Below are 11,692 nucleotides of genomic sequence, written 5' to 3'. Positions count from 1 at the left end.
TTGTGGGTAACGTTATTTCTGCAGTTATTTATTCACAACAATTGGTATCGGAGCCAAGTTTATGACCTAAGATTTTGAGTTTAGTGCTCGAAATTTGTGTAGACAAAGTGTTCGATTAAATTCCGAAGTGAATTGTTTTTTATTTTGGGTTATTGTGTGTAACTTGAAAGATGGTTCCCAAAATGTCAAACGCAAGGTTTAAAGTAGAGAAGTTTAATGGGAAGAATAACTTTGGGATTTGGCAAGTCCAAGTAAAGGACATCCTCATCTAACAAGGTTTGCACAAGGCTTTAAAGGGGATTAAATCTAAGGCGGCGAATATGAGTAATGATGATTGGGAAGAGTTTGATCTTCAGGCTTGTTCATCAATCCGGTTATGTCTTGCTAATGAGGTCATGTATAGTATGATGGGAGAAAATACCGCTGCCGGTATTTGGCTCAAACTAGAGTCTATGTATATAACCAAGAGCATGACGAACAAGATGTACCTTAAGAAGCGTCTTTATCGGTACATGATAGTCGATGGTTCAACGATGCAAGAGCACGTTAGTGAGTTCCGTCGACGTCTAGCGGATTATTTGAATATTGGTATGAAGATGGATGATGATGATCAAGTGGCATGTTTAATATTCTCATTGCCAGAAAGCTATGAGCATCTAATGACTACATTTATGAACAGAGAAGTCGTCGATCTTGACGAAGTTCAGAGTGCACTTCTTTCTTATGAGTTGATGAAGAAGACACGTGTAGAGAATAACATTGATGCAGGTCAGGGGCTAGTGGCAAGAGGAAATTCGTATGAACAAAATTCTATAAGTAATGAGAATTCTAGGTCCAAGTCAAAGAAGCCTTTAAAACATGTACAGTGCTACAATTACAATGAAAAGGGACATTACGCAAGTAATTGCCCTCACCTGAAGAAAGAGAACAAGAGAGATGGTCAGAAGAAAGGTAAGGCAAAAATTGAGGCAAGTTATGCTTCAGGCTCTGAAGAGAATGAGTTCAGTCTCTATGTGTCCACACAAGACTATATGACCAAAAGGTGGATTCTTGATTCCGGATGTTCCTATCATATGTGCCCGAATAGAAAGTGGTTTACTTCTTATAAGAGCATTGATGGTGGTTCCATTTTGATGGGTAATGACGTTGCTTGTAAGACGGTAGGAATTGGAACTATATGGGTCAAGATGTATGATGGTGTAGTGAGGACTTTAACCGATGTGAGACATATTCCTGAGCTAAAGAAAAGTCTTATTTCTCTGGGTACCTTGGATTCCAAAGGCCACAAGTTTGTGGGCAAAGGTGGAGTCCTAAATATTGTTAATGGCTATTTAGTTGTTATGAAGGGTCAAAAACATGGAACCTTGTATACTCTGATAGATAGTATGGTGATAGGCGATGTAGCAGTGGGTGCATGTAGTAATGATTCTAAGTGCACTAAAATATGGCATATGCGTTTAGGGCATATAGGTGAAACGGGTTTGTCTGAGTTGTGCAAGCGAGGGTTCTTGAAGAATTTGAAGAAGCCAAGTATGGGGTTTTGTGAGTATTGCGTTTATGGGAAGTAGTGTAGGGTCAAGTTCAAGTCAAGCAAGCACACGACAATAGGCATCCTTGACTATGTGCATACGGATGTTTGGGGACCCTCCAGGGTGGCTTCAAAGGGAGGTAACCGCTATTATGTCTCATTCATTGATGATCATACTCGCTATGTGTGGGTGTATATGATGAAATCGAAAGATGAAATGTTTGAGACACTTAAGAAGTGGAAGGCAAAGGTTAAGAATCGCACAGATAAGAAGGTAAAGACATTACGGTCTGACAATGGTACTGAGTATACCTATAGACCTTTCCAAGAGCTTTGTGCGCAACAAGGACTTGCCAGACACTAGACAGTCAGGGGAACGCCACAGCAGAATGGAATGGCAGAGAGGATGAATAGAACCTTGCTTGAAAGAGCGAGGCATTTGTTGTCTAATGCCAGTCTAGGCAAAGAGTATTGGGCAGATGCAGTGTCCATGGCGTGTTATCTGTACAATAGGTCACCAGTACCAGCTATAGATTGCAGGACACCTTATGAGGTGTGGTAAGGTAACCCAGCTGATTAAAGTATTTTGTGAGTGTTTGGATCGACAGCTTACTACCATGTGAAGGAAAACAAGCTAGATCCTAGAGCTAAGAAGGCCATATTCTTAGGCTTCGTAAATGGGGTAAAGGGATACAGATTGTGGTGTCTAGAATACCACAAGTTCCTGGTCAGCAGAGATGTTACCTTTGATGAGACTTCCGTGTTATCTTTCAGTAAGCCGGAAGTATCTGGGCAGAATGGTGAGTTTATAGAAGTTCAAGCTACTGAGCTTGAGTTGTCTGATGCAGCAGATGACTGGTTAGATCATGATGAGGTACCAAATCATGGAACCACACAGCAACAGGAAGAAGAGCAATAGCATCCGCAACTTGTAGTGGCTGACCCTAGGCCAAAGAGACAAGTTAAAGAAGTGCACAAGTATGGGCACGAGAAGCCGGTGAAACACTATAGTCAGGTGGATTTAGTGGCATATGCACTGAATATCAAAGATGATGAGCCAGATAGCTTCAAGGAAGTTGTTAGAGATGCTCATTATAGAGATTGGTTGGTAGCTATGCAAGCAAAGATGGAATCTCTTGATAAAAATCACACATGAGACTTAGTTTTATTGCCAAAGGGCAAAAGGACTATCAGCAGTAAATGGGTGTTCAGAAAGAAAGAGGTCATTCCTGAGTCCGATAGTACTGGGTACAAGGCAAGAGTGGTAGCAAAGGGTTTTTCACAGAAGGAAGGAGTCGACTACAATGAGGTATTTTCCCCGGTGGTCAAACATACATCAATTCGTGTGTTATTGAGTTTAGTTGCTCACTTCGACTTAGAGTTAGAGCAACTTGATGTGAAAACTGCTTTCTTGCATGGGGACTTGGAGGAAGAGATCTATATGAGACAACCTGAAGGGTTTGTCGTTGCTGAGAAAGAAGATCATGTATGCAAATTGAATCGGTCACTGTACGGGTTAAAGCAATCTCCCAGGCAATGGTGCAAGTGCTTTGACACGTTCATGATACAACATGAGTACACCCGAAGTAAGTATGACTGTTGTGTCTACTTTAGAAGGCTTCATGGTAATGACTTCATCTATCTTCTACTTTATGTAGATGACATGCTTATTGCTTCCAAAAACATGGTAGAGATAGACAAGTTGAAATCTCAACTTAGCTCTGAGTTTGAGATGAAAGACTTAGGTGGAGCCAAGAAGATACTGGGCATGGAGATTGACAGAGATAGGCAGATTCGACGGATAGTTGTATCTCAAAAGAAATACCTTCAGAAAGTACTTTCGCGTTTTGGTATGGAGAATGCAAAGTCAGTTTCTACGCCTTTGGCTGGGAATTTTCGGCTTTCAGCTAAGTTCTCTCCTAGTTCGGTGGAGGAACAAAAACATATGACATATGTTCCTAATGCTAATGCAGTGGGCAGTTTGATGTATGCTATGGTATGCACACGCCTAGACATTTCACAGGTAGTTAGTGTTGTAAGCAGGTATATGGCTAATCATGGGAAGCAACATTGGGAGACAGTGAAATGGGTATTAAGGTACTTGAATGGTACCTTGGATGTGGGATTAGTTTATGGTGGAAGCACTTGTTATGTCAGTGGATATGTGGATTCCGATTATGCAGGTGATCTAGATAGACGACGATCGACTACTGGTTATGTGTTTATGATGCATGGTGCACCAGTTAGTTGGAGGTCGATGCTACAAGCTACAGTTGCTTTATCTACTACTGAGGCAGAGAATATGGCAGTAGCAGAGGCAGTGAAAGAGGCATTATGGCTTCGAGGTCTTCTGGATGATATGGGTATTGAGCAGAACAGTGTTGCTTTGCATTGTGATAGTCAGAGTGCTATTCATTTGGCGAAAAACCAGGTTCATCATGCTCAGACCAAGCATATTGATGTCCGTTATCATTTTATATGAGATGTCGTTGAGGATGGTGATGTAGCACTTGAGAAAGTGGACACCCATGACAATCCTACTGATATGCTGACTAAGGTTGTCACTGGAGTTAAGTTCCAACACTGTTTGGACTTGCTCCAAATCCTACATGCTTGATAGAGCCCTTTGTGGGCATGGCCCTTAAGGGCGGATGGACTGCGAGTTTCTGGATGGATGTGTTCGGCTCGGTTTTATGTATTAAAACCTCACCAAGGTGGAGAATTGTAGAGAAAAAAGACGTTTTTTTCATTTTGGTGTGAAGAAGGCGATCCAAGGGCCATGCTTTGGCGACCTCCGGTGATTTGATTTTAACCGGCTCCACTTTTTTCCCCGGTCGAGGGCGCAACCTACGCTCTACCTTATTTCAGCACGAATTTGCCCTTTTTCGGAAGTTTTCTGAAATAGTATAAATATAGGTTTTTTCTGTAGAAACCTAACTTTTCCAAAACCAAGAAAGAGAGAGATTATAAGTGAGCAATTCTTTGTGAGTTGAGTATTCATGCTTTGTGAGTGAATTGAGAGACTTGTAATCTGTTACTCCGGACATTTAGTAAAGCTTGGAACTCGCAGTGTGGACGTAGGCAAATTGACAAACTACGATATATCTCGTCTTATAGTCATGTAGTGTGTTCTTCTTTTACATTAATTGTTTTACTTTATATGCTTGTTATTTGATATTGAGAAGTGTTGGGATATTGCTTGAAAGGTATTGAAGTCTTGTCTATTGAAAATGATCGATCCTTGCGTTGGATTGATCCGTTTGTTGTGGGTAACGTTGTTTCCATAGTTATTTATTCACAACAAAAACTTTATTCCTTATTATCTTCTCTGACTCTATCAAACCCAAAATGTCTTATCCCATTCTCTTTCAACCATCTCGTCTCGTATAACAAACGGAAGACCAGAATACATACCCAAATACAAGCATTCAAACATCAAATCAAATGTCTTATAATTGGTTCGATGTTTGACGGATTGCATTTGGGTGCTTGCATTCTGGTCCTCCGTTTGGTATACGAGATGGTTGAAAGAGAGATAAGACATTTGGGTTTACATTCTGGTCTCACTAGAGAACTTCCTATAGAATCTATAACTTGCTCCAATGCATGTCAACCCCTTATCAAATCTGCATAGACATTAAAACATGCAAAGAAGAAAGGAAAAAATGAGACCATTTTCTTACACCAACAATTTAAATTTAAATGAATAGAAGGTACACTACACTAAAGTACTAAACCAGCTTTTGGTTTTGTCCTTATCCCTGAACAGTTTTCCCTCTAAGCAGTGCAAGCAGTTAGATACAATGTGAAGTCAGGTCACAGTGAAGTGTGTGTGTGGTGGATAGAAAGGTCATGCAGAAAAATGAAATGGACTAGTTTCATTTCCACCGTACCTCCTCTCATGATTAATTGAACTGTAACCAGTTTTACCTTTGATACAATGTACGGAAAGTACACAAATAGAAACACATGCATCAGTTGGCAACTTCTTACATCAAATCACATGCAATATCACAACCAAGATACAGTTTTTTACACTTACGACCAAATAAATTATGAAAAATGCCAAAAACAAATGAAGTGTACCCCGCTAAAGTTCCACACCGATGTGGCAACACAGTTATTATCCCTTCACAAACAATGGAAATAAGGTCACAGACCATAATCCCAACTAAAATCAGATTAAAGACCTTCAAATTGTACAGAAGGAATCCATAATCCAACAAATATCTATCTTCACGTAACTTAGAAAGTTTCGCAATTGACATTGTCAACACACAGGATCGCAACTTACAGGGAGAATTACATAAAGTTTAAGACGCATCATTGCACAATAATTAACAGTACTGTGGGTTTGAATCAAGCTAAAAAGGCACTCAACAGACATCGGAGTGGGTTTGAATATTAGTGTTGGTAAAATTATTAGAATGGCATTGTATATAGCAAAAATATGTAATAACAAATAGGAAAATAGGGAATTCAAAAGTGAGCATCTTACCGTCAAAAGGACAACGAAATCAAGGATCAGAAAGTTTTCCTATTAGTCAAGTGAGTGGAGCGAACAATCTGGGCAGAAAGGGGGACAAAAACTAAGTTAGTTGGTTTCTTTCTGTCTGTCCTCACCTATCATTCCCTCTCCCTCTCTCTCCTTCTCCTTCCTTCTCTCTCCCTCTCCCTCTCCCTCTAAACCAAACCCTAACTCTCTCTCTCTCCTCACCCACAAACTCATCTCTCCCTCTCTCTTCTCCACCCTCCGCTCATGCCCCCACTGCTTAACAGCTATCTAGCATAATCAGTATATATAATTATCTGTCTTTCATATCTCCCAAGACATAAAGTTCAATTAAATAATCAACACGAAATGTGGCTAGCCTCTCGAAAGCAATATAGGTGCACCAAGTGCACTACGCCCCATGAGTAAATCTAAGAGAGGGATATAAAATGAGGGAGAGAGAAAAGGGGGCTGCGAAAAGAGGCAGGAGGGGTGAGAAGAGAGAGGTGAACTACGGCTTAATCCCGAAATGGGTACGTAGGCAACCGAATTGGTGCAGTCGATAACAAATAGAGCTCTAATACTAGTAAGATTATTGGTCGCGGTAATTGGTTGCAACAAATGACGCCGTCTGTGGGGAACGAGGCAGTAGATGAGGCAAAGATGGTTGGCAGTTACCGCTAATACCAGGTTCCGCAGCAAATACAAGAGAAAGGTGTCACCTTTAATTAACAAACACCACAGTAAATCTCGGCGTTGTTATCACAATTTAATAAACTTGTCTCGTCTGCAAGATGGGAATTTGAAGAAGACAATATGGATGTATTACAGGAATTATACTTTTGTTCATGAGCAGAGGCACGAACTCTCACATCCTAAGATTTGATGAAAACTTGTCTTCGTCTATCTTCTTCCACCCATAGTCTTCAACACTGGATTTCAGGTAGATGGTGGCTATTCCCAAAGGATGGGTTGTTGGCCTAGATGCATGGAACTATCTCGGTTGACGCCTTTTAATTGGTACAATCTTCTCATCAACGGATGTCGTATGTACTCTCCAGGTTCTGCACCAAGATCGGACCCCATTTACTTTACAGCCTTGTTTTCGGAGAGGAGTAGTAAATGATGCAACATCGGTGGTCCTCTGCAATGCAATCCAAAAGCTGGAGGTTTTCAAATTAAATGGCTGGGCAGCAGCCCATGTCGTTGGTGATTTCAATGAGCACTACGCTTGAAATTGCTGCTGGGCTTCTTACTGCTTATGCTCTTAAAGATTTATACTTTGGGAGGCCTGCAACTGATCGTGAAATTGCTTTGATGTCCTTAATGGCGTACCTATCGTACCTGTTGGCTGAGAACCAGTTTTTGCCGGTACTTGAGGTTGGGAGAAAGCTGTTTGAGATGGTGGTGATGGCTGAGAGGCCGCTCGAGCTGCCCTGTTTGGTGAGGGAGTCTCAAACTCACTTATATGCGTAGCCTGAGGTCGAGAAGGGACTTGTTTGCTAGTGATGGTATTCGAGATGCTGTCCGGGTTGGAGATGGAGGGCGAGACTCGACCCTTATTGGGGTTTGGGGTTGTGAAGAGGGACGTGGAGGAGCTACTCCTGGAGGCCGAAATGGAGGCCGGGTTGATGTGCTGGGCTGAGTTGTTTGCTGTTAGGTAGGAGGTCGTGGGGCAAGTGGTGCTGGGTTAGTGAACCAGGGAAGACGGAAAAGGCGGAATGGCTGCCTTCCTGATTGATCTGCTACGGCTAGTCAAGAAAGTTGTTCGGGATATGTCGCCAGCCAAAAATGGAGATGATGGGGACTCCGAGGATGTTTTACGAGCTAGTACTGAGGCTACGCGTAGTGGAGATGGGGCCTGAGAGGTTTGTTGGGGCTGTGGGGTAGTGAGGGATGGCGATGTGGTATCTACCAGTGAACCTGTTGTTTAAGCTGATTGGTTGCATGTGAATATCAGAGGCCCTGATGTGAAGGTTCTAGATGCATCTTGGTACATACCAGACGAGAAGAGAACATTTCGAGAATATCAGGTTGCCCGCATTCCAGGCGCACTTTTCTTTGATGTAGATGGAATTTCAGATCGAGCTTCAAATTTACCGCACCTGTTACCAAAGGAAGAAGCGTTTGCTGCTACGGTTTCAGCGCTTAGTATCCATAATAAAGATAGGCTGGTTGTTTATGATGGAAAAGGAATGTTTGGCGCCGCTTGTGTTTGGTGGATGTTCCAAGCGTTTAGACATGAGAGAGTTTGGGTATTAGATGGTGGCTTGCCATAATGGCGTGCTACAGGATTCGATGTTGAAACCGGTGCTTCAGGGGATCCTATTCTGAACGCTAGTGTTGCGAGTAAAGCAGTGGAGAAAGTTTATAAGGGACAAGCAGCTGCTCCAATCACGTTTCAAACTAAATATCAGCCTCACCTTGTTTGGACGCTTGAACAGTGTCTTGCGGTCTTGTTCTTCGTTGGAGGATTTTGTGTTGGGGATTTGTATTCGGAGTTAGGTGATAAAACTTGGGTTTGTTCGGATTGGGATAGGGCAAACTAACAAAGGCTCTTAGTGGAATGACACAAGGTTTAGAAGTGAGTAAGAAGGGACATTATCTGCTCCTTGAAGATGAGGACCCATTTATTTCAAAAGGTTCATTGGATCGTGCAAATCTTTTCTGTGGTGTTAAGTGTTTTGGTTGAAGTCTTCCACTTATGGATGAACGTGTGGGAGAAATATCGAAATACTTAACTTCTGCTGGCTCAATTATCATATATTGTACAACAGTCAAAGAATCCAAGCAGATTTACATGTCACTCTAGGACAGAAGAATCAAAGCTGGAATTTATCATGGTTAGATGTCTGGTAAAGATCGTGAGGAGTCCCACAGGTCGTTCATACGAGACGAAGTGCATGTCATGGTTGCAACTGTAGCTTTTGGCATGGGAATTGATAAACCAAACATAAGGTGTGTGATACACTATGGTTGTCCCAAAAGTCTAGAATCTTATTATCAGGAACGTGGACGCTGTGGCAGAGATGGCTTAGCTTCTATTTGTTGGTTGTACTATACAAGAAGTGATTTTGCGAAGGCTGATTTCTTTTCTGGTGAACCACAAGGAATTCAGAGAGAAGCTATTATTGAATCTTTGATGGCAGCACAAAAGTATTGCTTGTTGACAGTTCTTGCTAGAGTATTTCGGCGAGGAATCCGCATCCAGTGATTGTGGTAATTGTGATAACTATAACAACATGAAAAAGGAGCGTGACATGTCCATAGAAGTTTATTTGTTGGTGTCGTGCATAGGATTTTGTGGGTCGTTGGGGCCTCAATATGCCCATAGACGTACTACGAGGTTCTCATTCAAAAAAAGTTATTGAGAATCAATATGATAAGCTTCCACTCCATGGACTTGGGAAATATTTTTCATCAGATTGTTGGAAAGCAGTTGCCGATCAATTGATTTCTAAAGGTTATTTGAAAGAGACCATGAAGGATAAGTATAGAACTGTGACAGATGAAATGCTTGACGAGGAAGAACATAGAAACTCAACGGGAAAAATTGGAGGAGATCTTAAAAACATTGCTTCGCTAGAATATGAAGGATTTTCTGAGGTTGAGGTGAAACTCTATCACATGCTGTTAGACATGAGACTGAAGCTTGCAAGGATCAAGGGAATAGCTCCAGATCAAACAATATAGAAGATTGCACTATGCTGCCCATCTACCAAAGCCAGATTGGCAAACATTGATGGTGTCAATCAGCACCTTGTAACTACATATGGAGATCACATTCTTCAAAATGTCCGCGATTTCTCTGAAGGGTTGAACCTCTCTTTAGATCGGGCAGTCAGCATACAAACTGAAGTTGCTAATAAAATGTATTCAACACCAAATCCCCAGAGGGAATTAACATCATCTAAGTATGAAGCTTGGAGAATGTGGCATAAGGATGGCATCACTATTTAGAAAATCGCTAACTTCCCTGGGAGAGCAGCACCGATAAAAGAAAGTATTGTTTCCGAATACATTTTTGAAGCTGTCCAAGAAGGATACGAAATCAATTGGAACAGATTTTGCGAGGAGATTGGCATGACTCACGAGATATATTTAAATATTCAGGGTGCTATTTCTAAAGTTGGCTCAAGAGAAAGGTTGAAGTCAATAAAGGAGGAATTACCTGAACAAGTAAGTTACACTCAAATAAAGGCAGTTTTGAAAATGCAAGATCTTGGACTGTCTGCAGAATTATTTCCAAGTCTAGAGTGTACGAAAGTGGGTGAAGTTCCAAATGACAAATCTGAACCATCTCTGCGAGTCGACCCAGAGATGGTATCGAATCGAGTCGGGGGATGAACCTCCCGGACCACTCGCGGTCCGAATCAAATATGGGGCAGGCCAAGCTGTTCCCGGATAAGCATTCCGAATGAGAGCGGAGGGGTTCGAGAAGACCCTTCGCGGATATGTCGTGGGGCTATCCGAATGAGTGCGGGTGGGATGAGCCCTCCGCGGACCCTCGTGTCTGAACAACGCATGTGGGGCAGGCTGAGCTGTCCCCGACCGGCGTGTCTGAAGCCTCGAGCGGGATAGGATCCGCGGACCCTCGTTTCCAAATAGTGCGTGTGGGGCAGGTAGAGCTGTCCCGGACCGGCGTGTTCGAAGCCTCGAGCGGGATAGGATCCGCAGACCCTCGTGTCCAAACAACGCGTGTGGGGCAGGCAGAGCTGTCCTGGACCTTCGTGTCCGAAGCCTCGAGCGGGATAGGATATGCGGACATGAGATCCGAGTCAAGCCTGGGGGCAAGCGGAGTTGCCCCTCACCAGACTCCACTCCTGAGCAGAGACAGCGGGGGGGATGAACCCTCTGTGGATATGAGATCCGAATCAAACATGGGGGCAAGCTAACTTGCCCCTCATCAGACTCCACTCCTGAGTAGAGATAGCAGGGGGGATGAGCCTTCCGCGGATATGAGATCCGAATCAAACATGGGGGCAAGCTGAGTTGCCCCTCATTAGACTCCACTCCCGAGCAGAGACAACGGGGGATGAGCCCTTCGCGAACATGAGATCCGAATCAAATATGGGGGCAAGCTGAGTTGCCCTTCATCAGACTCCATTCCAGAGCAGAGACAACGGGGGGGATGAGCCTTCCGTAGACATGAGATCCGAATCAAACATGGGGGCAAGCTGAGTTCCCTTCATCAGACTCCACTCCTGATCAGAGACAGCAGGGGGGATAAGCCCTCCGCGGACATGAGATTTGAATCAAGCTTAGGGGCAAGTTGAGTTGCCCCTCATCAGACTTCATTCCAAAGTAGAGACAGCAGGGGGGATGAGCCTTCCGCGAGCCGGAGTTCCAAATTACAATTGGGAGCAAGAAGCGTATCCAGAAGAAACAATACTATTGAGTTCGACAAAAGAGAAATAGAGGGGATGAGGCCCTTTGCGGATGAGATATCGAGTTCTATGAGTAAGTGCAAAGGGGATGAGACCCTTGGCGGATACAAAGTTGAGTTCTACGAAAGGAAAATGAAAAGGGGAGACTCTGCGGATATAGTAGTGAGTTCTGTGAAGGAGAGCTTATAGCTGGGCTGAGACACTCCGCGGACATAGTGATGAGTTCTCTGAAGGAGAGACAGTGGCTGAGGTGATACACTCCGCGGACAGGTCAGTGAGTTCCGA

At 43.1% G+C, this 11,692-nt stretch overlaps 1 pseudogene; it reads left to right on the top strand.

Moving 5' to 3' along the window:
* Positions 1-7,741: 7,741 nt before the first annotated feature.
* LOC147515608 (uncharacterized) lies at positions 7,742-10,367 on the top strand (annotated as a pseudogene).
* Positions 10,368-11,692: the final 1,325 nt, after the last annotated feature.

Source organism: Coptis chinensis, chromosome 2 (genome assembly GCF_015680905.1).
Source record: "Coptis chinensis isolate HL-2020 chromosome 2, ASM1568090v1, whole genome shotgun sequence".
NCBI lineage: Eukaryota > Viridiplantae > Streptophyta > Magnoliopsida > Ranunculales > Ranunculaceae > Coptis > Coptis chinensis.
Note: the sequence above shows the minus strand (reverse complement) of the source record. Positions and strands in the feature narration are given on the sequence as shown.